The following is a 17,146-nucleotide window of genomic DNA, read 5'->3' on the forward strand; positions in this document are numbered from 1 at the left end:
ATTACACGAGTATAAGTTAGCGTTTACATTGACTCATGTAAGAAAGCTTGCTTTGCCAAAAACTTGCTGTCAGAAGTGGGATTTGAACCCACGCCTCCATTTGGAGACCAGAACACCCATGTTGGGGGAAGAATTTGCTCTTGAGTCTGGCGCCTTAGACCACTCGGCCATTCTGACATACTGGCAAAGACATTTTAGTCCATTCCTTAGCCGTGTGGTTTACCGTATGGTCAGGCGTTATGTGCAATATGTGAAAAAATTACAGAGAAATCTGGAATGTCATGTAGGTCTACTGTATTTGTTGATGTATACTAGAAAGAAAGTTTTGTTTTGTCTTTTACCTCAAATGAAACCAAAGACACAACAGTATTTCCTGTTTCAACGTAAAGTCCACAGAGCCTACCATCAGGACCGCGTGGCCTAATGGATAAGGCGTCTGACTTCGGATCAGAAGATTGAGGGGTCGAGTCCCTTCGTGGTCGATGAGTTAATAGAGCGCTGCCTAAGTGCTATCTTTTGAATTTGATTACACGAGTATAAGTTAGCGTTTACATTGACTCATGTAAGAAAGCTTGCTTTGCCAAAAACTTGCTGTCAGAAGTGGGATTTGAACCCACGCCTCCATTTGGAGACCAGAACACCCATGTTGGGGGAAGAAGTTGCTCTTGAGTCTGGCGCCTTAGACCACTCGGCCATTCTGACAGACTGGCAAAGACATTTTAGTCCATTCCTTAGCCGTGTGGTTTACCGTATGGTCAGGTGTTATGTGCAATATGTGAAAAAATTACAGAGAAATCTGGAATGTCATGTAGGTCTACTGTATTTGTTGATGTATACTAGAAAGAAAGTTTTGTTTTGTCTTTTACCTCAAATAAAACCAAAGACACAACAGTATTTCCTGTTTCAACGTAAAGTCCACAGAGCCTACCATCAGGACCGCGTGGCCTAATGGATAAGGCGTCTGACTTCGGATCAGGAGATTGAGGGTTCGAGTCCCTTCGTGGTCAATGAGTTAACAGAGAGCTGTCTAAGTGCTATCTTTTGAATTTGATTACACGAGTATAAGTTAGCGTTTACATTGACTCATGTAAGAAAGCTTGCTTTGCCAAAAACTTGCTGTCAGAAGTGGGATTTGAACCCACGCCTCCATTTGGAGACCAGAACACCCATGTTGGGGGAAGAAGTTGCTCTTGAGTCTGGCGCCTTAGACCACTCGGCCATTGTGACATACTGGCAAAGACATTTTAGTCCATTCCTTAGCCGTGTGGTTTACCGTATGGTCAGGCGTTATGTGCAATATGTGAAAAAATTACAGAGAAATCTGGAATGTCATGTAGGTCTACTATATTTGTTGATGTATACTAGAAAGAAAGTTTTGTTTTGTCTTTTACCTCAAATGAAACCAAAGACACAACAGTATTTCCTGTTTCAACGTAAAGTCCACAGAGCCTACCATCAGGACCGCGTGGCCTAATGGATAAGGCGTCTGACTTCGGATCAGGAGATTGAGGGTTCGAGTCCCTTCGTGGTCAATGAGTTAACAGAGAGCTGTCTAAGTGCTATCTTTTGAATTTGATTACACGAGTATAAGTTAGCGTTTACATTGACTCATGTAAGAAAGCTTGCTTTGCCAAAAACTTGCTGTCAGAAGTGGGATTTGAACCCACGCCTCCATTTGGAGACCAGAACACCCATGTTGGGGGAAGAATTTGCTCTTGAGTCTGGCGCCTTAGACCACTCGGCCATTCTGACATACTGGCAAAGACATTTTAGTCCATTCCTTAGCCGTGTGGTTTACCGTATGGTCAGGCGTTATGTGCAATATGTGAAAAAATTACAGAGAAATCTGGAATGTCATGTAGGTCTACTGTATTTGTTGATGTATACTAGAAAGAAAGTTTTGTTTTGTCTTTTACCTCAAATGAAACCAAAGACACAATAGTATTTCCTGTTTCAACGTAAAGTCCACAGAGCCTACCATCAGGACCGCGTGGCCTAATGGATAAGGTGTCTGACTTCGGATCAGGAGATTGAGGGTTCGAGTCCCTTCGTGGTCAATGAGTTAACAGAGAGCTGTCTAAGTGCTATCTTTTGAATTTGATTACACGAGTATAAGTTAGCGTTTACATTGACTCATGTAAGAAAGCTTGCTTTGCCAAAAACTTGCTGTCAGAAGTGGGATTTGAACCCACGCCTCCATTTGGAGACCAGAACACCCATGTTGGGGGAAGAAGTTGCTCTTGAGTCTGGCGCCTTAGACCACTCGGCCATTGTGACATACTGGCAAAGACATTTTAGTCCATTCCTTAGCCGTGTGGTTTACCGTATGGTCAGGCGTTATGTGCAATATGTGAAAAAATTACAGAGAAATCTGGAATGTCATGTAGGTCTACTATATTTGTTGATGTATACTAGAAAGAAAGTTTTGTTTTGTCTTTTACCTCAAATGAAACCAAAGACACAACAGTATTTCCTGTTTCAACGTAAAGTCCACAGAGCCTACCATCAGGACCGCGTGGCCTAATGGATAAGGCGTCTGACTTCGGATCAGGAGATTGAGGGTTCGAGTCCCTTCGTGGTCAATGAGTTAACAGAGAGCTGTCTAAGTGCTATCTTTTGAATTTGATTACACGAGTATAAGTTAGCGTTTACATTGACTCATGTAAGAAAGCTTGCTTTGCCAAAAACTTGCTGTCAGAAGTGGGATTTGAACCCACGCCTCCATTTGGAGACCAGAACACCCATGTTGGGGGAAGAATTTGCTCTTGAGTCTGGCGCCTTAGACCACTCGGCCATTCTGACATACTGGCAAAGACATTTTAGTCCATTCCTTAGCCGTGTGGTTTACCGTATGGTCAGGCGTTATGTGCAATATGTGAAAAAATTACAGAGAAATCTGGAATGTCATGTAGGTCTACTGTATTTGTTGATGTATACTAGAAAGAAAGTTTTGTTTTGTCTTTTACCTCAAATGAAACCAAAGACACAATAGTATTTCCTGTTTCAACGTAAAGTCCACAGAGCCTACCATCAGGACCGCGTGGCCTAATGGATAAGGCGTCTGACTTCGGATCAGGAGATTGAGGGTTCGAGTCCCTTTGTGGTCAATGAGTTAACAGAGAGCTGTCTAAGTGCTATCTTTTGAATTTGATTACACGAGTATAAGTTAGCGTTTACATTGACTCATGTAAGAAAGCTTGCTTTGCCAAAAACTTGCTGTCAGAAGTGGGATTGGAACCCACGCCTCCATTTGGAGACCAGAACACCCATGTTGGGGGAAGAATTTGCTCCTGAGTCTGGCGCCTTAGACCACTCGGCCATTGTGACATACTGGCAAAGACGTTTTAGTCCATTCCTTAGCCGTGTGGTTTACCGTATGGTCAGGCGTTATGTGCAATATGTGAAAAAATTACAGAGAAATCTGGAATGTCATGTAAGTCTACTGTATTTGTTGATGTATACTAGAAAGAAAGTTTTGTTTTGTCTTTTACCTCAAATGAAACCAAAGACACAACAGTATTTCCTGTTTCAACGTAAAGTCCACAGAGCCTACCATCAGGACCGCGTGGCCTAATGGATAAGGCGTCTGACTTCGGATCAGAAGATTGAGGGTTCGAGTCCCTTCGTGGTCGATGAGTTAATAGAAAGCTGTCTAAGTGCTATCTTTTGAATTTGATTACACGAGTATAAGTTAGGGTTTACATTGACTCATGTAAGAAAGCTTGCTTTGCCAAAAACTTGCTGTCAGAAGTGGGATTTGAACCCACGCCTCCATTTGGAGACCAGAACACCCATGTTGGGGGAAGAATTTGCTCTTGAGTCTGGCGCCTTAGACCACTCGGCCATTCTGACATACTGGCAAAGACATTTTAGTCCATTCCTTAGCCGTGTGGTTTACAGTATGGTCAGGCGTTATGTGCAATATGTGAAAAAATTACAGAGAAATCTGGAATGTCATGTAGGTCTACTGTATTTGTTGATGTATACGAAAAAGAAAGTTTTGTTTTGTCTTTTACCTCAAATGAAACCAAAGACACAACAGTATTTCCTGTTTCAACGTAAAGTCCACGGAACATACTGTAAGGACCGCGTGGCCTAATGGATAAGGCGTCTGACTTCGTATCAGAAGATTGAGGGTTCGAGTCCCTTCGTGGTCGATGAGTTAATAGAGCGCTGCCTAAGTGCTATCTTTTGAATTTGATTACACGAGTATAAGTTAGCGTTTACATTGAGTCATGTAAGAAAGCTTGCTTTGCCAAAAACTTGCTGTCAGAAGTGGGATTTGAACCCACGCCTCCATTTGGAGACCAGAACACCCATGTTGGGGGAAGAATTTGCTCTTGAGTCTGGCGCCTTAGACCACTCGGCCATTCTGACATACTGGCAAAGACATTTTAGTCCATTCCTTAGCCGTGTGGTTTACCGTATGGTCAGGCGTTATGTGCAATATGTGAAAAAATTACAGAGAAATCTGGAATGTCATGTAGGTCTACTGTATTTGTTGATGTATACTAGAAAGAAAGTTTTGTTTTGTCTTTTACCTCAAATGAAACCAAAGACACAACAGTATTTCCTGTTTCAACGTAAAGTCCACAAACCCTACCATCAGGGCCGCGTGGCCTAATGGGTAAGGCGTCTGACTTCGGATCAGAAGATTGAGGGTTCGAGTCCCTTTGTGGTCGATGAGTTAATAGAGAGCTGTCTAAGTGCTATCTTTTGAATTTGATTACACGAGTATAAGTTAGCGTTTACATTGACTCATGTAAGAAAGCTTGCTTTGCCAAAAACTTGCTGTCAGAAGTGGGATTTGAACCCACGCCTCCATTTGGAGACCAGAACACCCATGTTGGGGGAAAAATTTGCTCTTGAGTCTGGCGCCTTAGACCACTCGGCCATTCTGACATACTGGCAAAGACATTTTAGTCCATTCCTTAGCCGTGTGGTTTACCGTATGGTCAGGCGTTATGTGCAATATGTGAAAAAATTACAGAGAAATCTGGAATGTCATGTAGGTCTACTGTATTTGTTGATGTATACTAAAAAGAAAGTTTTGTTTTGTCTTTTACCTCAAATGAAACCAAAGACACAACAGTATTTCCTGTTTCAACATAAAGTCCACGGAACATACTGTAAGGACCGCGTGGCCTAATGGTTAAGGCGTCTGACTTCGGGTCAGAAGATTGAGGGTTCGAGTTCCTTCGTGGTCGATGAGTTAATAGAGTGTTGCCTAAGTGCTATCTTTTGAATTTGATTACACGAGTATAAGTTAGCGTTTACATTGACTCATGTAAGAAAGCTTGCTTTGCCAAAAACTTGCTGTCAGAAGTGGGATTTGAACCCACACCTCCATTTGGAGACCAGAACACCCATGTTGGGGGAAGAATTTGCTCTTGAGTCTGGCGCCTTAGACCACTCGGCCATTCTGACATACTGGCAAAGACATTTTAGTCCATTCCTTAGCCGTGTGGTTTACCGTATGGTCAGGCGTTATGTGCAATATGTGAAAAAATTACAGAGAAATCTGGAATGTCATGTAGGTCTACTGTATTTGTTGATGTATACTAGAAAGAAAGTTTTGTTTTGTCTTTTACCTCAAATGAATCCAAAGACACAATAGTATTTCCTGTTTCAACGTAAAGTCCACAGAGCCTACCGTCAGGACCGCGTGGCCTAATGGATAAGGCGTCTGACTTCGGATCAGAAGATTGAGGGGTCGAGTCCCTTCGTGGTCGATGAGTTAATAGAGCGCTGCCTAAGTGCTATCTTTTGAATTTGATTACACGAGTATAAGTTAGCGTTTACATTGACTCATGTAAGAAAGCTTGCTTTGCCAAAAACTTGCTGTCAGAAGTGGGATTTGAACCCACGCCTCCATTTGGAGACCAGAACACCCATGTTGGGGGAAGAATTTGCTCTTGAGTCTGGCGCCTTAGACCACTCGGCCATTCTGACATACATGCAAAGACATTTTAGTCCATTCCTTAGCCGTGTGGTTTACCGTATGGTCAGGCGTTATGTGCAATATATGAAAAAATTACAGAGAAATCTGGAATGTCATGTAAGTCTACTGTATTTGTTGATGTATACTAGAAAGAAAGTTTTGTTTTGTCTTTTACCTCAAATGAAACCAAAGACACAACAGTATTTCCTGTTTCAACGTAAAGTCCACAGAGCCTACCATCAGGACCGCGTGGCCTAATGGATAAGGCGTCTGACTTCGGATCAGAAGATTGAGGGTTCGAGTCCCTTCGTGGTCGATGAGTTAATAGAGAGCTGTCTAAGTGCTATCTTTTGAATTTGATTACACGAGTATAAGTTAGCGTTTACATTGACTCATGTAAGAAAGCTTGCTTTGCCAAAAACTTGCTGTCAGAAGTGGGATTTGAACCCACGCCTCCATTTGGAGACCAGAACACCCATGTTGGGGGAAGAATTTGCTCTTGAGTCTGGCGCCTTAGACCACTCGGCCATTCTGACATACTGGCAAAGACATTTTAGTCCATTCCTTAGCCGTGTGGTTTACCCTATGGTCAGGCGTTATGTGCAATATGTGAAAAAATTACAGAGAAATCTGGAATGTCATGTAGGTCTACTGTATTTGTTGATGTATACTAAAAAGAAAGTTTTGTTTTGTCTTTTACCTCAAATGAAACCAAAGACACAACAGTATTTCCTGTTTCAACGTAAAGTCCACAGAACATACTGTAAGGACCACGTGGCCTAATGGATAAGGCGTCTGACTTCGGATCAGAAGATTGAGGGGTCGAGTCCCTTCGTGGTCGATGAGTTAATAGAGCGCTGCCTAAGTGCTAGCTTTTGAATTTGATTACACGAGTATAAGTTAGCGTTTACATTGAGTCATGTAAGAAAGCTTGCTTTGCCAAAAACTTGCTGTCAGAAGTGGGATTTGAACCCACGCCTCCATTTGGAGACCAGAACACCCATGTTGGGGGAAGAATTTGCTCTTGAGTCTGGCGCCTTAGACCACTCGGCCATTCTGACATATTAGCAAAGACATTTTAGTCCATTCCTTAGCCGTGTGGTTTACCGTATGGTCAGGCGTTATGTGCAATATGTGAAAAAATTACAGAGAAATCTGGAATGTCATGTAGGTCTACTGTATTTGTTGATGTATACTAGAAAGAAAGTTTTGTTTTGTCTTTTACCTCAAATGAAACCAAAGACACAATAGTATTTCCTGTTTCAACGTAAAGTCCACAGAGCCTACCGTCAGGACCGCGTGGCCTAATGGATAAGGCGTCTGACTTCGGATCAGAAGTTTGAGGGGTCGAGTCCCTTCGTGGTCGATGAGTTAATAGAGCGCTGCCTAAGTGCTATCTTTTGAATTTGATTACACGAGTATAAGTTAGCGTTTACATTGACTCATGTAAGAAAGCTTGCTTTGCCAAAAACTTGCTGTCAGAAGTGGGATTTGAACCCACGCCTCCATTTGGAGACCAGAACACCCATGTTGGGGGAAGAATTTGCTCTTGAGTCTGGCGCCTTAGACCACTCGGCCATTCTGACATACTGGCAAAGACATTTTAGTCCATTCCTTAGCCGTGTGGTCTACCGTATGGTCAGGCGTTATGTGCAATATGTGAAAAAATTACAGAGAAATCTCGAATGTCATGTAGGTCTACTGTATTTGTTGATGTATACTAGAAAGAAAGTTTTGTTTTGTCTTTTACCTCAAATGAAACCAAAGACACAATAGTATTTCCTGTTTCAACGTAAAGTCCACAGAGCCTACCGTCAGGACCGCGTGGCCTAATGAATAAGGCGTCTGACTTCGGATCAGAAGATTGAGGGTTCGAGTCCCTTCGTGGTCGATGAGTTAATAGAGAGCTGTCTAAGTGCTATCTTTTGAATTTGATTACACGAGTATAAGTTAGCGTTTACATTGACTCATGTAAGAAAGCTTGCTTTGCCAAAAACTTGCTGTCAGAAGTGGGATTTGAACCCACGCCTCCATTTGGAGACCAGAACACCCATGTTGGGGGAAGAATTTGCTCTTGAGTCTGGCGCCTTAGACCACTCGGCCATTCTGACATACTGGCAAAGACATTTTAGTCCATTCCTTAGCCGTGTGGTTTACCGTATGGTCAGGCGTTATGTGCAATATGTGAAAAAATTACAGAGAAATCTGGAATGTCATGTAGGTCTACTGTATTTGTTGATGTATACTAAAAAGAAAGTTTTGTTTTGTCTTTTACCTCAAATGAAACCAAAGACACAACAGTATTTCCTGTTTCAACGTAAAGTCCACGGAACATACTGTAAGGACCGCGTGGCCTAATGGTTAAGGCGTCTGACTTCGGATCAGAAGATTGAGGGTTCGAGTTCCTTCGTGGTCGATGAGTTAATAGAGTGTTGCCTAAGTGCTATCTTTTGAATTTGATTACACGAGTATAAGTTAGCGTTTACATTGACTCATGTAAGAAAGCTTGCTTTGCCAAAAACTTGCTGTCAGAAGTGGGATTTGAACCCACGCCTCCATTTGGAGACCAGAACACCCATGTTGGGGGAAGAATTTGCTCTTGAGTCTGGCGCCTTAGACCACTCGGCCATTCTGACATATTAGCAAAGACATTTTAGTCCATTCCTTAGCCGTGTGGTTTACCGTATGGTCAGGCGTTATGTGCAATATGTGAAAAAATTACAGAGAAATCTGGAATGTCATGTAGGTCTACTGTATTTGTTGATGTATACTAAAAAGAAAGTTTTGTTTTGTCTTTTACCTCAAATGAAACCAAAGACACAACAGTATTTCCTGTTTCAACGTAAAGTCCACGGAACATACTGTAAGGACCGCGTGGCCTAATGGTTAAGGCGTCTGACTTCGGATCAGAAGATTGAGGGTTCGAGTTCCTTCGTGGTCGATGAGTTAATAGAGTGTTGCCTAAGTGCTATCTTTTGAATTTGATTACACGAGTATAAGTTAGCGTTTACATTGACTCATGTAAGAAAGCTTGCTTTGCCAAAAACTTGCTGTCAGAAGTGGGATTTGAACCCACGCCTCCATTTGGAGACCAGAACACCCATGTTGGGGGAAGAATTTGCTCTTGAGTCTGGCGCCTTAGACCACTCGGCCATTCTGACATATTAGCAAAGACATTTTAGTCCATTCCTTAGCCGTGTGGTTTACCGTATGGTCAGGCGTTATGTGCAATATGTGAAAAAATTACAGAGAAATCTGGAATGTCATGTAGGTCTACTGTATTTGTTGATGTATACTAAAAAGAAAGTTTTGTTTTGTCTTTTACCTCAAATGAAACCAAAGACACAACAGTATTTCCTGTTTCAACGTAAAGTCCACGGAACATACTGTAAGGACCGCGTGGCCTAATGGTTAAGGCGTCTGACTTCGGGTCAGAAGATTGAGGGTTCGAGTTCCTTCGTGGTCGATGAGTTAATAGAGTGTTGCCTAAGTGCTATCTTTTGAATTTGATTACACGAGTATAAGTTAGCGTTTACATTGACTCATGTAAGAAAGCTTGCTTTGCCAAAAACTTGCTGTCAGAAGTGGGATTTGAACCCACGCCTCCATTTGGAGACCAGAACACCCATGTTGGGGGAAGAATTTGCTCTTGAGTCTGGCGCCTTAGACCACTCGGCCATTCTGACATACTGGCAAAGACATTTTAATCCATTCCTTAGCCGTGTGGTTTACCGTATGGTCAGGCGTTATGTGCAATATGTGAAAAAATTACAGAGAAATCTGGAATGTCATGTAGGTCTACTGTATTTGTTGATGTATACTAAAAAGAAAGTTTTGTTTTGTCTTTTACCTCAAATGAAACCAAAGACACAACAGTATTTCCTGTTTCAACGTAAAGTCCACGGAACATACTGTAAGGACCGCGTGGCCTAATGGTTAAGGCGTCTGACTTCGGATCAGAAGTTTGAGGGTTCGAGTTCCTTCGTGGTCGATGAGTTAATAGAGTGTTGCCTAAGTGCTATCTTTTGAATTTGATTACACGAGTATAAGTTAGCGTTTACATTGACTCATGTAAGAAAGCTTGCTTTGCCAAAACCTTGCTGTCAGAAGTGGGATTTGAACCCACGCCTCCATTTGGAGACCAGAACACCCATGTTGGGGGAAGAATTTGCTCTTGAGTCTGGCGCCTTAGACCACTCGGCCATTCTGACATACTGGCAAAGACATTTTAGTCCATTCCTTAGCCGTGTGGTTTACCGTATGGTCAGGCGTTATGTGCAATATGTGAAAAAATTACAGAGAAATCTCGAATGTCATGTAGGTCTACTGTATTTGTTGATGTATACTAGAAAGAAAGTTTTGTTTTGTCTTTTACCTCAAATGAAACCAAAGACACAATAGTATTTCCTGTTTCCACAAAGTCCACAGAGCCTACCGTCAGGACCGCGTGGCCTAATGAATAAGGCGTCTGACTTCGGATCAGAAGATTGAGGGTTCGAGTCCCTTCGTGGTCGATGAGTTAATAGAGAGCTGTCTAAGTGCTATCTTTTGAATTTGATTACACGAGTATAAGTTAGCGTTTACATTGACTCATGTAAGAAAGCTTGCTTTGCCAAAAACTTGCTGTCAGAAGTGGGATTTGAACCCACGCCTCCATTTGGAGACCAGAACACCCATGTTGGGGGAAGAATTTGCTCTTGAGTCTGGCGCCTTAGACCACTCGGCCATTCTGACATACTGGCAAAGACATTTTAGTCCATTCCTTAGCCGTGTGGTTTACCGTATGGTCAGGCGTTATGTGCAATATGTGAAAAAATTACAGAGAAATCTGGAATGTCATGTAGGTCTACTGTATTTGTTGATGTATACTAAAAAGAAAGTTTTGTTTTGTCTTTTACCTCAAATGAAACCAAAGACACAACAGTATTTCCTGTTTCAACGTAAAGTCCACGGAACATACTGTAAGGACCGCGTGGCCTAATGGTTAAGGCGTCTGACTTCGGATCAGAAGATTGAGGGTTCGAGTTCCTTCGTGGTCGATGAGTTAATAGAGTGTTGCCTAAGTGCTATCTTTTGAATTTGATTACACGAGTATAAGTTAGCGTTTACATTGACTCATGTAAGAAAGCTTGCTTTGCCAAAAACTTGCTGTCAGAAGTGGGATTTGAACCCACGCCTCCATTTGGAGACCAGAACACCCATGTTGGGGGAAGAATTTGCTCTTGAGTCTGGCGCCTTAGACCACTCGGCCATTCCGACATACTGGCAAAGACGTTTTAATCCATTCCTTAGCCGTGTGGTTTACCGTATGGTCAGGCGTTATGTGCAATATGTGAAAAAATTACAGAGAAATCTGGAATGTCATGTAGGTCTACTGTATTTGTTGATGTATACTAGAAAGAAAGTTTTGTTTTGTCTTTAACCTCAAATGAAACCAAAGACACAACAGTATCTCCTGTTTCAACGTAAAGACCACAGAACATACTGTAAGGACCGCGTGGCCTAATGGATAAGGCGTCTGACTTCGGATCAGAAGATTGAGGGTTCGAGTCCCTTCGTGGTCGATGAGTTAATAGAGCGCTGCCTAAGTGCTAGCTTTTGAATTTGATTACACGAGTATAAGTTAGCGTATACATTGACTCATGTAAGAAAGCTTGCTTTGCCAAAAACTTGCTGGCAGAAGTGGGATTTGAACCCACACCTCCATTTGGAGACCAGAACACCCATGTTGGGGGAAGAATTTTCTCTTGAATCTGGCGCCTTAGACCACTCGGCCATTCTGACATACTGGCAAAGACATTTTAGTCCATTCCTTAGCCGTGTGGTTTACCGTATGGTCAGGCGTTATGTGCAATATGTGAAAAAATTACAGAGAAATCTGGAATGTCATGTAGGTCTACTGTATTTGTTGATGTATACTAGAAAGAAAGTTTTGTTTTGTCTTTTACCTCAAATGAAACCAAAGACACAACAGTATTTCCTGTTTCAACGTAAAGTCCACAAACCCTACCATCAGGGCCGCGTGGCCTAATGGATAAGGCGTCTGACTTCGGATCAGAAGATTGAGGGTTCGAGTCCCTTTGTGGTCGATGAGTTAACAGAGAGCTGTCTAAGTGCTATCTTTTGAATTTGATTACACGAGTATAAGTTAGCGTTTACATTGACTCATGTAAGAAAGCTTGCTTTGCCAAAAACTTGCTGTCAGAAGTGGGATTTGAACCCACGCCTCCATTTGGAGACCAGAACACCCATGTTGGGGGAAGAATTTGCTCTTGAGTCTGGCGCCTTAGACCACTCGGCCATTCTGACATACTGGCAAAGACATTTTAGTCCATTCCTTAGCCGTGTGGTTTACCGTATGGTCAGGCGTTATGTGCAATATGTGAAAAAATTACAGAGAAATCTGGAATGTCATGTAGGTCTACTGTATTTGTTGATGTATACTAGAAAGAAAGTTTTGTTTTGTCTTTTACCTCAAATGAAACCAAAGACACAATAGTATTTCCTTTTTCAACGTAAAGTCCACAGAGCCTACCATCAGGACAGCGTGGCCTAATGGATAAGGGGTCTGACTTCGGATCAGAAGATTGAGGGTTCGAGTCCCTTCGTGGTCGATGAGTTAATAGAGCGCTGCCTAAGTGCTATCTTTTGAATTTGATTACACGAGTATAAGTTAGCGTTTTCATTGAGTCATGTAAGAAAGCTTGCTTTGCCAAAAACTTGCTGTCAGAAGTGGGATTTGAACCCACACCTCCATTTGGAGACCAGAACACCCATGTTGGGGGAAGAATTTGCTCTTGAGTCTGGCGCCTTAGACCACTCAGCCATTCTGACATACTGGCAAAGACATTTTAGTCCATTCCTTAGCCGTGTGGTTTACCGTATGGTCAGGCATTATGTGCAATATGTGAAAAAATTACAGAGAAATCTGGAATGTCATGTAGGTCTACTGTATTTGTTGATGTATACTAGAAAGAAAGTTTTGTTTTGTCTTTTACCTCAAATGAATCCAAAGACACAATAGTATTTCCTGTTTCAACGTAAAGTCCACAGAGCCTACCGTCAGGACCGCGTGGCCTAATGGATAAGGCGTCTGACTTCGGATCAGAAGATTGAGGGGTCGAGTCCCTTCGTGGTCGATGAGTTAATAGAGCGCTGCCTAAGTGCTATCTTTTGAATTTGATTACACGAGTATAAGTTAGCGTTTACATTGACTCATGTAAGAAAGCTTGCTTTGCCAAAAACTTGCTGTCAGAAGTGGGATTTGAACCCACGCCTCCATTTGGAGACCAGAACACCCATGTTGGGGGAAGAATTTGCTCTTGAGTCTGGCGCCTTAGACCACTCGGCCATTCTGACATACTGGCAAAGACATTTTAGTCCATTCCTTAGCCGTGTGGTTTACCGTATGGTCAGGCGTTATGTGCAATATGTGAAAAAATTACAGAGAAATCTGGAATGTCATGTAGGTCTACTGTATTTGTTGATGTATACTAGAAAGAAAGTTTTGTTTTGTCTTTTACCTCAAATGAAACCAAAGACACAATAGTATTTCCTGTTTCAACGTAAAGTCCACAGAGCCTACCGTCAGGACCGCGTGGCCTAATGGATAAGGCGTCTGACCTCGGATCAGAAGTTTGAGGGGTCGAGTCTCTTCGTGGTCGATGAGTTAATAGAGCGCTGCCTAAGTGCTATCTTTTGAATTTGATTACACGAGTATAAGTTAGCGTTTACATTGACTCATGTAAGAAAGCTTGCTTTGCCAAAAACTTGCTGTCAGAAGTGGGATTTGAACCCACGCCTCCATTTGGAGACCAGAACACCCATGTTGGTGGAAGAATTTGCTCTTGAGTCTGGCGCCTTAGACCACTCGGCCATTCTGACAGACTGGCAACGACATTTTAGTCCATTCCTTAGCCGTGTGGTTTACCGTATGGTCAGGCGTTATGTGCAATATGTGAAAAAATTACAGAGAAATCTGGAATGTCATGTAGGTCTACTGTATTTGTTGATGTATACTAGAAAGAAAGTTTTGTTTTGTCTTTTACCTCAAATGAAACCAAAGACACTACAGTATTTCCTGTTTCAACGTAAAGTCCACAGAGCCTACCATCAGGACCGCGTGGCCTAATGGATAAGGCGTCTGACTTCGGATCAGAAGATTGTGGGTTCGAGTCCCTTCGTGGTCGATGAGTTAATAGAGAGCTGTCTAAGTGCTATCTTTTGAATTTGATTACACGAGTATAAGTTAGCGTTTACATTGACTCATGTAAGAAAGCTTGCTTTGCCAAAAACTTGCTGTCAGAAGCGGGATTTGAACACACGCCTCCATTTGGAGACCAGAACACCCATGTTGGGGGAAGAATTTGCTCTTGAGTCTGGCGCCTTAGACCACTCGGCCATTCTGACATACTGGCAAAGACATTTTAGTCCATTCCTTAGCCGTGTGGTTTACCGTATGGTCAGGCGTTATGTGCAATATGTGAAAAAAGTACAGAGAAATCTGGAATGTCATGTAGGTCTACTGTATTTGTTGATGTATACTAGAAAGAAAGTTTTGTTTTGTCTTTTACCTCAAATGAAACCAAAGACACAACAGTATTTCCTGTTTCAACGTAAAGTCCACAGAAAATACTGTAAGGACCGCGTGGCCTAATGGATAAGGCGTCTGACTTCGGATCAGAAGATTGAGGGTTCGAGTCCCTTCGTGGTCGATGAGTTAATAGAGCGCTGCCTAAGTGCTATCTTTTGAATTTGATTACACGAGTATAAGTTAGCGTTTACATTGACTCATGTAAGAAAGCTTGCTTTGCCAAAAACTTGCTGTCAGAAGTGGGATTTGAACCCACGCCTCCATTTGGAGACCAGAACACCCATGTTGGGGGAAGAATTTGCTCTTGAGTCTGGCGCCTTAGACCACTCGGCCATTCTGACATATTAGCAAAGACATTTTAGTCCATTCCTTAGCCGTGTGGTTTACCGTATGGTCAGGCGTTATGTGCAATATGTGAAAAAATTACAGAGAAATCTGGAATGTCATGTAGGTCTACTGTATTTGTTGATGTATACTAAAAAGAAAGTTTTGTTTTGTCTTTTACCTCAAATGAAACCAAAGACACAACAGTATTTCCTGTTTCAACGTAAAGTCCACGGAACATACTGTAAGGACCGCGTGGCCTAATGGTTAAGGCGTCTGACTTCGGGTCAGAAGATTGAGGGTTCGAGTTCCTTCGTGGTCGATGAGTTAATAGAGTGTTGCCTAAGTGCTATCTTTTGAATTTGATTACACGAGTATAAGTTAGCGTTTACATTGACTCATGTAAGAAAGCTTGCTTTGCCAAAAACTTGCTGTCAGAAGTGGGATTTGAACCCACGCCTCCATTTGGAGACCAGAACACCCATGTTGGGGGAAGAATTTGCTCTTGAGTCTGGCGCCTTAGACCACTCGGCCATTCTGACATACTGGCAAAGACATTTTAATCCATTCCTTAGCCGTGTGGTTTACCGTATGGTCAGGCGTTATGTGCAATATGTGAAAAAATTACAGAGAAATCTGGAATGTCATGTAGGTCTACTGTATTTGTTGATGTATACTAAAAAGAAAGTTTTGTTTTGTCTTTTACCTCAAATGAAACCAAAGACACAACAGTATTTCCTGTTTCAACGTAAAGTCCACGGAACATACTGTAAGGACCGCGTGGCCTAATGGTTAAGGCGTCTGACTTCGGATCAGAAGTTTGAGGGTTCGAGTTCCTTCGTGGTCGATGAGTTAATAGAGTGTTGCCTAAGTGCTATCTTTTGAATTTGATTACACGAGTATAAGTTAGCGTTTACATTGACTCATGTAAGAAAGCTTGCTTTGCCAAAAACTTGCTGTCAGAAGTGGGATTTGAACCCACGCCTCCATTTGGAGACCAGAACACCCATGTTGGGGGAAGAATTTGCTCTTGAGTCTGGCGCCTTAGACCACTCGGCCATTCTGACATACTGGCAAAGACATTTTAATCCATTCCTTAGCCGTGTGGTTTACCGTATGGTCAGGCGTTATGTGCAATATGTGAAAAAATTACAGAGAAATCTGGAATGTCATGTAGGTCTACTGTATTTGTTGATGTATACTAGAAAGAAAGTTTTGTTTTGTCTTTAACCTCAAATGAAACCAAAGACACAACAGTATTTCCTGTTTCAACGTAAAGACCACAGAACATACTGTAAGGACCGCGTGGCCTAATGGATAAGGCGTCTGACTTCGGATCAGAAGATTGAGGGTTCGAGTCCCTTCGTGGTCGATGAGTTAATAGAGCGCTGCCTAAGTGCTATCTTTTGAATTTGATTACACGAGTATAAGTTAGCGTTTACATTGACTCATGTAAGAAAGCTTGCTTTGCCAAAAACTTGCTGTCAGAAGTGGGATTTGAACCCACGCCTCCATTTGGAGACCAGAACACCCATGTTGGGGGAAGAATTTGCTCTTGAGTCTGGCGCATTAGACCACTCGGCCATTCTGACATACTGGCAATACATTTTAGTCCATTCCTTAGCCGTGTGGTTTACCGTATGGTCAGGCGTTATGTGCAATATGTGAAAAAATTACAGAGAAATCTGGAATGTCATGTAGGTCTACTGTATTTGTTGATGTATACTAGAAAGAAAGTTTTGTTTTGTCTTTTACCTCAAATGAAACCAAAGACACAACAGTATTTCCTGTTTCAACGTAAAGTCCACAGAGCCTACCATCAGGACCGCGTGGCCTAATGGATAAGGCGTCTGACTTTGGATCAGAAGATTGAGGGTTCGAGTCCCTTCGTGGTCGATGAGTTAATAGAGCGCTGCCTAAGTGCTATCTTTTGAATTTGATTACACGAGTATAAGTTAGCGTTTACATTGACTCATGTAAGAAAGCTTGCTTTGCCAAAAACTTGCTGTCAGAAGTGGGATTTGAACCCACGCCTCCATTTGGAGACCAGAACACCCATGTTGGGGGAAGAATTTGCTCTTGAGTCTGGCGCCTTAGACCACTCGGCCATTCTGACATACTGGCAAAGACATTTTAGTCCATTCCTTAGCCGTGTGGTTTACCATATGGTCAGGCGTTATGTGCAATATGTGAAAAAATTACAGAGAAATCTGGAATGTCATGTAGGTCTACTGTATTTGTTGATGTATACTAGAAAGAAAGTTTTGTTTTGTCTTTTACCTCAAATG

At 42.2% G+C, this 17,146-nt stretch overlaps 50 non-coding genes across 50 annotated transcripts; 22 read left to right on the forward strand and 28 right to left on the reverse strand.

The window, feature by feature from the left end:
- Positions 1-67: 67 nt before the first annotated feature.
- TRNAL-CAA (transfer RNA leucine (anticodon CAA)) lies at positions 68-177 on the reverse strand. The gene is made up of 2 exons: positions 140-177; positions 68-113 (listed from the first exon to the last, which is right to left on the reverse strand). It is a non-coding gene; the product is annotated as a tRNA-Leu (tRNA).
- A 415-nt stretch (positions 178-592) lies between these two features.
- TRNAL-CAA (transfer RNA leucine (anticodon CAA)) lies at positions 593-702 on the reverse strand. The gene is made up of 2 exons: positions 665-702; positions 593-638 (listed from the first exon to the last, which is right to left on the reverse strand). It is a non-coding gene; the product is annotated as a tRNA-Leu (tRNA).
- A 232-nt stretch (positions 703-934) lies between these two features.
- Positions 935-1,007, forward strand: TRNAR-UCG (transfer RNA arginine (anticodon UCG)). Its single transcript has one exon. It is a non-coding gene; the product is annotated as a tRNA-Arg (tRNA).
- Positions 1,008-1,459: 452 nt separating this feature from the next.
- TRNAR-UCG (transfer RNA arginine (anticodon UCG)) lies at positions 1,460-1,532 on the forward strand. The gene has a single exon. It is a non-coding gene; the product is annotated as a tRNA-Arg (tRNA).
- A 110-nt stretch (positions 1,533-1,642) lies between these two features.
- Positions 1,643-1,752, reverse strand: TRNAL-CAA (transfer RNA leucine (anticodon CAA)). Its single transcript has 2 exons — positions 1,715-1,752; positions 1,643-1,688 (listed from the first exon to the last, which is right to left on the reverse strand). It is a non-coding gene; the product is annotated as a tRNA-Leu (tRNA).
- A 232-nt stretch (positions 1,753-1,984) lies between these two features.
- On the forward strand, positions 1,985-2,057 carry TRNAR-UCG (transfer RNA arginine (anticodon UCG)). The gene has a single exon. It is a non-coding gene; the product is annotated as a tRNA-Arg (tRNA).
- Positions 2,058-2,509: 452 nt separating this feature from the next.
- Positions 2,510-2,582, forward strand: TRNAR-UCG (transfer RNA arginine (anticodon UCG)). Its single transcript has one exon. It is a non-coding gene; the product is annotated as a tRNA-Arg (tRNA).
- A 110-nt stretch (positions 2,583-2,692) lies between these two features.
- On the reverse strand, positions 2,693-2,802 carry TRNAL-CAA (transfer RNA leucine (anticodon CAA)). The gene is made up of 2 exons: positions 2,765-2,802; positions 2,693-2,738 (listed from the first exon to the last, which is right to left on the reverse strand). It is a non-coding gene; the product is annotated as a tRNA-Leu (tRNA).
- Positions 2,803-3,034: 232 nt separating this feature from the next.
- TRNAR-UCG (transfer RNA arginine (anticodon UCG)) lies at positions 3,035-3,107 on the forward strand. The gene has a single exon. It is a non-coding gene; the product is annotated as a tRNA-Arg (tRNA).
- A 452-nt stretch (positions 3,108-3,559) lies between these two features.
- TRNAR-UCG (transfer RNA arginine (anticodon UCG)) lies at positions 3,560-3,632 on the forward strand. The gene has a single exon. It is a non-coding gene; the product is annotated as a tRNA-Arg (tRNA).
- Positions 3,633-3,742: 110 nt separating this feature from the next.
- Positions 3,743-3,852, reverse strand: TRNAL-CAA (transfer RNA leucine (anticodon CAA)). Its single transcript has 2 exons — positions 3,815-3,852; positions 3,743-3,788 (listed from the first exon to the last, which is right to left on the reverse strand). It is a non-coding gene; the product is annotated as a tRNA-Leu (tRNA).
- Positions 3,853-4,084: 232 nt separating this feature from the next.
- On the forward strand, positions 4,085-4,157 carry TRNAR-UCG (transfer RNA arginine (anticodon UCG)). The gene has a single exon. It is a non-coding gene; the product is annotated as a tRNA-Arg (tRNA).
- Positions 4,158-4,267: 110 nt separating this feature from the next.
- TRNAL-CAA (transfer RNA leucine (anticodon CAA)) lies at positions 4,268-4,377 on the reverse strand. Its single transcript has 2 exons — positions 4,340-4,377; positions 4,268-4,313 (listed from the first exon to the last, which is right to left on the reverse strand). It is a non-coding gene; the product is annotated as a tRNA-Leu (tRNA).
- Positions 4,378-4,609: 232 nt separating this feature from the next.
- Positions 4,610-4,682, forward strand: TRNAR-UCG (transfer RNA arginine (anticodon UCG)). The gene has a single exon. It is a non-coding gene; the product is annotated as a tRNA-Arg (tRNA).
- Positions 4,683-4,792: 110 nt separating this feature from the next.
- TRNAL-CAA (transfer RNA leucine (anticodon CAA)) lies at positions 4,793-4,902 on the reverse strand. The gene is made up of 2 exons: positions 4,865-4,902; positions 4,793-4,838 (listed from the first exon to the last, which is right to left on the reverse strand). It is a non-coding gene; the product is annotated as a tRNA-Leu (tRNA).
- Positions 4,903-5,317: 415 nt separating this feature from the next.
- TRNAL-CAA (transfer RNA leucine (anticodon CAA)) lies at positions 5,318-5,427 on the reverse strand. Its single transcript has 2 exons — positions 5,390-5,427; positions 5,318-5,363 (listed from the first exon to the last, which is right to left on the reverse strand). It is a non-coding gene; the product is annotated as a tRNA-Leu (tRNA).
- Positions 5,428-5,842: 415 nt separating this feature from the next.
- On the reverse strand, positions 5,843-5,952 carry TRNAL-CAA (transfer RNA leucine (anticodon CAA)). Its single transcript has 2 exons — positions 5,915-5,952; positions 5,843-5,888 (listed from the first exon to the last, which is right to left on the reverse strand). It is a non-coding gene; the product is annotated as a tRNA-Leu (tRNA).
- A 232-nt stretch (positions 5,953-6,184) lies between these two features.
- Positions 6,185-6,257, forward strand: TRNAR-UCG (transfer RNA arginine (anticodon UCG)). Its single transcript has one exon. It is a non-coding gene; the product is annotated as a tRNA-Arg (tRNA).
- Positions 6,258-6,367: 110 nt separating this feature from the next.
- On the reverse strand, positions 6,368-6,477 carry TRNAL-CAA (transfer RNA leucine (anticodon CAA)). Its single transcript has 2 exons — positions 6,440-6,477; positions 6,368-6,413 (listed from the first exon to the last, which is right to left on the reverse strand). It is a non-coding gene; the product is annotated as a tRNA-Leu (tRNA).
- Positions 6,478-6,892: 415 nt separating this feature from the next.
- Positions 6,893-7,002, reverse strand: TRNAL-CAA (transfer RNA leucine (anticodon CAA)). Its single transcript has 2 exons — positions 6,965-7,002; positions 6,893-6,938 (listed from the first exon to the last, which is right to left on the reverse strand). It is a non-coding gene; the product is annotated as a tRNA-Leu (tRNA).
- Positions 7,003-7,417: 415 nt separating this feature from the next.
- Positions 7,418-7,527, reverse strand: TRNAL-CAA (transfer RNA leucine (anticodon CAA)). The gene is made up of 2 exons: positions 7,490-7,527; positions 7,418-7,463 (listed from the first exon to the last, which is right to left on the reverse strand). It is a non-coding gene; the product is annotated as a tRNA-Leu (tRNA).
- Positions 7,528-7,759: 232 nt separating this feature from the next.
- TRNAR-UCG (transfer RNA arginine (anticodon UCG)) lies at positions 7,760-7,832 on the forward strand. Its single transcript has one exon. It is a non-coding gene; the product is annotated as a tRNA-Arg (tRNA).
- A 110-nt stretch (positions 7,833-7,942) lies between these two features.
- TRNAL-CAA (transfer RNA leucine (anticodon CAA)) lies at positions 7,943-8,052 on the reverse strand. The gene is made up of 2 exons: positions 8,015-8,052; positions 7,943-7,988 (listed from the first exon to the last, which is right to left on the reverse strand). It is a non-coding gene; the product is annotated as a tRNA-Leu (tRNA).
- Positions 8,053-8,284: 232 nt separating this feature from the next.
- Positions 8,285-8,357, forward strand: TRNAR-UCG (transfer RNA arginine (anticodon UCG)). Its single transcript has one exon. It is a non-coding gene; the product is annotated as a tRNA-Arg (tRNA).
- A 110-nt stretch (positions 8,358-8,467) lies between these two features.
- On the reverse strand, positions 8,468-8,577 carry TRNAL-CAA (transfer RNA leucine (anticodon CAA)). The gene is made up of 2 exons: positions 8,540-8,577; positions 8,468-8,513 (listed from the first exon to the last, which is right to left on the reverse strand). It is a non-coding gene; the product is annotated as a tRNA-Leu (tRNA).
- Positions 8,578-8,809: 232 nt separating this feature from the next.
- Positions 8,810-8,882, forward strand: TRNAR-UCG (transfer RNA arginine (anticodon UCG)). Its single transcript has one exon. It is a non-coding gene; the product is annotated as a tRNA-Arg (tRNA).
- A 110-nt stretch (positions 8,883-8,992) lies between these two features.
- Positions 8,993-9,102, reverse strand: TRNAL-CAA (transfer RNA leucine (anticodon CAA)). Its single transcript has 2 exons — positions 9,065-9,102; positions 8,993-9,038 (listed from the first exon to the last, which is right to left on the reverse strand). It is a non-coding gene; the product is annotated as a tRNA-Leu (tRNA).
- Positions 9,103-9,517: 415 nt separating this feature from the next.
- On the reverse strand, positions 9,518-9,627 carry TRNAL-CAA (transfer RNA leucine (anticodon CAA)). The gene is made up of 2 exons: positions 9,590-9,627; positions 9,518-9,563 (listed from the first exon to the last, which is right to left on the reverse strand). It is a non-coding gene; the product is annotated as a tRNA-Leu (tRNA).
- Positions 9,628-9,859: 232 nt separating this feature from the next.
- TRNAR-UCG (transfer RNA arginine (anticodon UCG)) lies at positions 9,860-9,932 on the forward strand. Its single transcript has one exon. It is a non-coding gene; the product is annotated as a tRNA-Arg (tRNA).
- A 110-nt stretch (positions 9,933-10,042) lies between these two features.
- Positions 10,043-10,152, reverse strand: TRNAL-CAA (transfer RNA leucine (anticodon CAA)). The gene is made up of 2 exons: positions 10,115-10,152; positions 10,043-10,088 (listed from the first exon to the last, which is right to left on the reverse strand). It is a non-coding gene; the product is annotated as a tRNA-Leu (tRNA).
- Positions 10,153-10,382: 230 nt separating this feature from the next.
- On the forward strand, positions 10,383-10,455 carry TRNAR-UCG (transfer RNA arginine (anticodon UCG)). The gene has a single exon. It is a non-coding gene; the product is annotated as a tRNA-Arg (tRNA).
- A 110-nt stretch (positions 10,456-10,565) lies between these two features.
- On the reverse strand, positions 10,566-10,675 carry TRNAL-CAA (transfer RNA leucine (anticodon CAA)). The gene is made up of 2 exons: positions 10,638-10,675; positions 10,566-10,611 (listed from the first exon to the last, which is right to left on the reverse strand). It is a non-coding gene; the product is annotated as a tRNA-Leu (tRNA).
- Positions 10,676-10,907: 232 nt separating this feature from the next.
- Positions 10,908-10,980, forward strand: TRNAR-UCG (transfer RNA arginine (anticodon UCG)). The gene has a single exon. It is a non-coding gene; the product is annotated as a tRNA-Arg (tRNA).
- A 110-nt stretch (positions 10,981-11,090) lies between these two features.
- Positions 11,091-11,200, reverse strand: TRNAL-CAA (transfer RNA leucine (anticodon CAA)). Its single transcript has 2 exons — positions 11,163-11,200; positions 11,091-11,136 (listed from the first exon to the last, which is right to left on the reverse strand). It is a non-coding gene; the product is annotated as a tRNA-Leu (tRNA).
- A 232-nt stretch (positions 11,201-11,432) lies between these two features.
- On the forward strand, positions 11,433-11,505 carry TRNAR-UCG (transfer RNA arginine (anticodon UCG)). The gene has a single exon. It is a non-coding gene; the product is annotated as a tRNA-Arg (tRNA).
- Positions 11,506-11,957: 452 nt separating this feature from the next.
- TRNAR-UCG (transfer RNA arginine (anticodon UCG)) lies at positions 11,958-12,030 on the forward strand. Its single transcript has one exon. It is a non-coding gene; the product is annotated as a tRNA-Arg (tRNA).
- Positions 12,031-12,140: 110 nt separating this feature from the next.
- Positions 12,141-12,250, reverse strand: TRNAL-CAA (transfer RNA leucine (anticodon CAA)). Its single transcript has 2 exons — positions 12,213-12,250; positions 12,141-12,186 (listed from the first exon to the last, which is right to left on the reverse strand). It is a non-coding gene; the product is annotated as a tRNA-Leu (tRNA).
- A 415-nt stretch (positions 12,251-12,665) lies between these two features.
- Positions 12,666-12,775, reverse strand: TRNAL-CAA (transfer RNA leucine (anticodon CAA)). The gene is made up of 2 exons: positions 12,738-12,775; positions 12,666-12,711 (listed from the first exon to the last, which is right to left on the reverse strand). It is a non-coding gene; the product is annotated as a tRNA-Leu (tRNA).
- Positions 12,776-13,190: 415 nt separating this feature from the next.
- TRNAL-CAA (transfer RNA leucine (anticodon CAA)) lies at positions 13,191-13,300 on the reverse strand. Its single transcript has 2 exons — positions 13,263-13,300; positions 13,191-13,236 (listed from the first exon to the last, which is right to left on the reverse strand). It is a non-coding gene; the product is annotated as a tRNA-Leu (tRNA).
- A 415-nt stretch (positions 13,301-13,715) lies between these two features.
- TRNAL-CAA (transfer RNA leucine (anticodon CAA)) lies at positions 13,716-13,825 on the reverse strand. The gene is made up of 2 exons: positions 13,788-13,825; positions 13,716-13,761 (listed from the first exon to the last, which is right to left on the reverse strand). It is a non-coding gene; the product is annotated as a tRNA-Leu (tRNA).
- A 232-nt stretch (positions 13,826-14,057) lies between these two features.
- TRNAR-UCG (transfer RNA arginine (anticodon UCG)) lies at positions 14,058-14,130 on the forward strand. Its single transcript has one exon. It is a non-coding gene; the product is annotated as a tRNA-Arg (tRNA).
- Positions 14,131-14,582: 452 nt separating this feature from the next.
- Positions 14,583-14,655, forward strand: TRNAR-UCG (transfer RNA arginine (anticodon UCG)). Its single transcript has one exon. It is a non-coding gene; the product is annotated as a tRNA-Arg (tRNA).
- Positions 14,656-14,765: 110 nt separating this feature from the next.
- On the reverse strand, positions 14,766-14,875 carry TRNAL-CAA (transfer RNA leucine (anticodon CAA)). Its single transcript has 2 exons — positions 14,838-14,875; positions 14,766-14,811 (listed from the first exon to the last, which is right to left on the reverse strand). It is a non-coding gene; the product is annotated as a tRNA-Leu (tRNA).
- A 415-nt stretch (positions 14,876-15,290) lies between these two features.
- On the reverse strand, positions 15,291-15,400 carry TRNAL-CAA (transfer RNA leucine (anticodon CAA)). The gene is made up of 2 exons: positions 15,363-15,400; positions 15,291-15,336 (listed from the first exon to the last, which is right to left on the reverse strand). It is a non-coding gene; the product is annotated as a tRNA-Leu (tRNA).
- Positions 15,401-15,632: 232 nt separating this feature from the next.
- On the forward strand, positions 15,633-15,705 carry TRNAR-UCG (transfer RNA arginine (anticodon UCG)). Its single transcript has one exon. It is a non-coding gene; the product is annotated as a tRNA-Arg (tRNA).
- Positions 15,706-15,815: 110 nt separating this feature from the next.
- On the reverse strand, positions 15,816-15,925 carry TRNAL-CAA (transfer RNA leucine (anticodon CAA)). Its single transcript has 2 exons — positions 15,888-15,925; positions 15,816-15,861 (listed from the first exon to the last, which is right to left on the reverse strand). It is a non-coding gene; the product is annotated as a tRNA-Leu (tRNA).
- Positions 15,926-16,157: 232 nt separating this feature from the next.
- On the forward strand, positions 16,158-16,230 carry TRNAR-UCG (transfer RNA arginine (anticodon UCG)). Its single transcript has one exon. It is a non-coding gene; the product is annotated as a tRNA-Arg (tRNA).
- A 110-nt stretch (positions 16,231-16,340) lies between these two features.
- TRNAL-CAA (transfer RNA leucine (anticodon CAA)) lies at positions 16,341-16,450 on the reverse strand. The gene is made up of 2 exons: positions 16,413-16,450; positions 16,341-16,386 (listed from the first exon to the last, which is right to left on the reverse strand). It is a non-coding gene; the product is annotated as a tRNA-Leu (tRNA).
- A 231-nt stretch (positions 16,451-16,681) lies between these two features.
- TRNAQ-UUG (transfer RNA glutamine (anticodon UUG)) lies at positions 16,682-16,754 on the forward strand. Its single transcript has one exon. It is a non-coding gene; the product is annotated as a tRNA-Gln (tRNA).
- Positions 16,755-16,864: 110 nt separating this feature from the next.
- On the reverse strand, positions 16,865-16,974 carry TRNAL-CAA (transfer RNA leucine (anticodon CAA)). The gene is made up of 2 exons: positions 16,937-16,974; positions 16,865-16,910 (listed from the first exon to the last, which is right to left on the reverse strand). It is a non-coding gene; the product is annotated as a tRNA-Leu (tRNA).
- Between the last annotated feature and the right edge of the window lie 172 nt (positions 16,975-17,146).

Source organism: Engystomops pustulosus, chromosome 9 (genome assembly GCF_040894005.1).
Source record: "Engystomops pustulosus chromosome 9, aEngPut4.maternal, whole genome shotgun sequence".
Classification (NCBI taxonomy): Eukaryota; Metazoa; Chordata; class Amphibia; order Anura; family Leptodactylidae; genus Engystomops; species Engystomops pustulosus.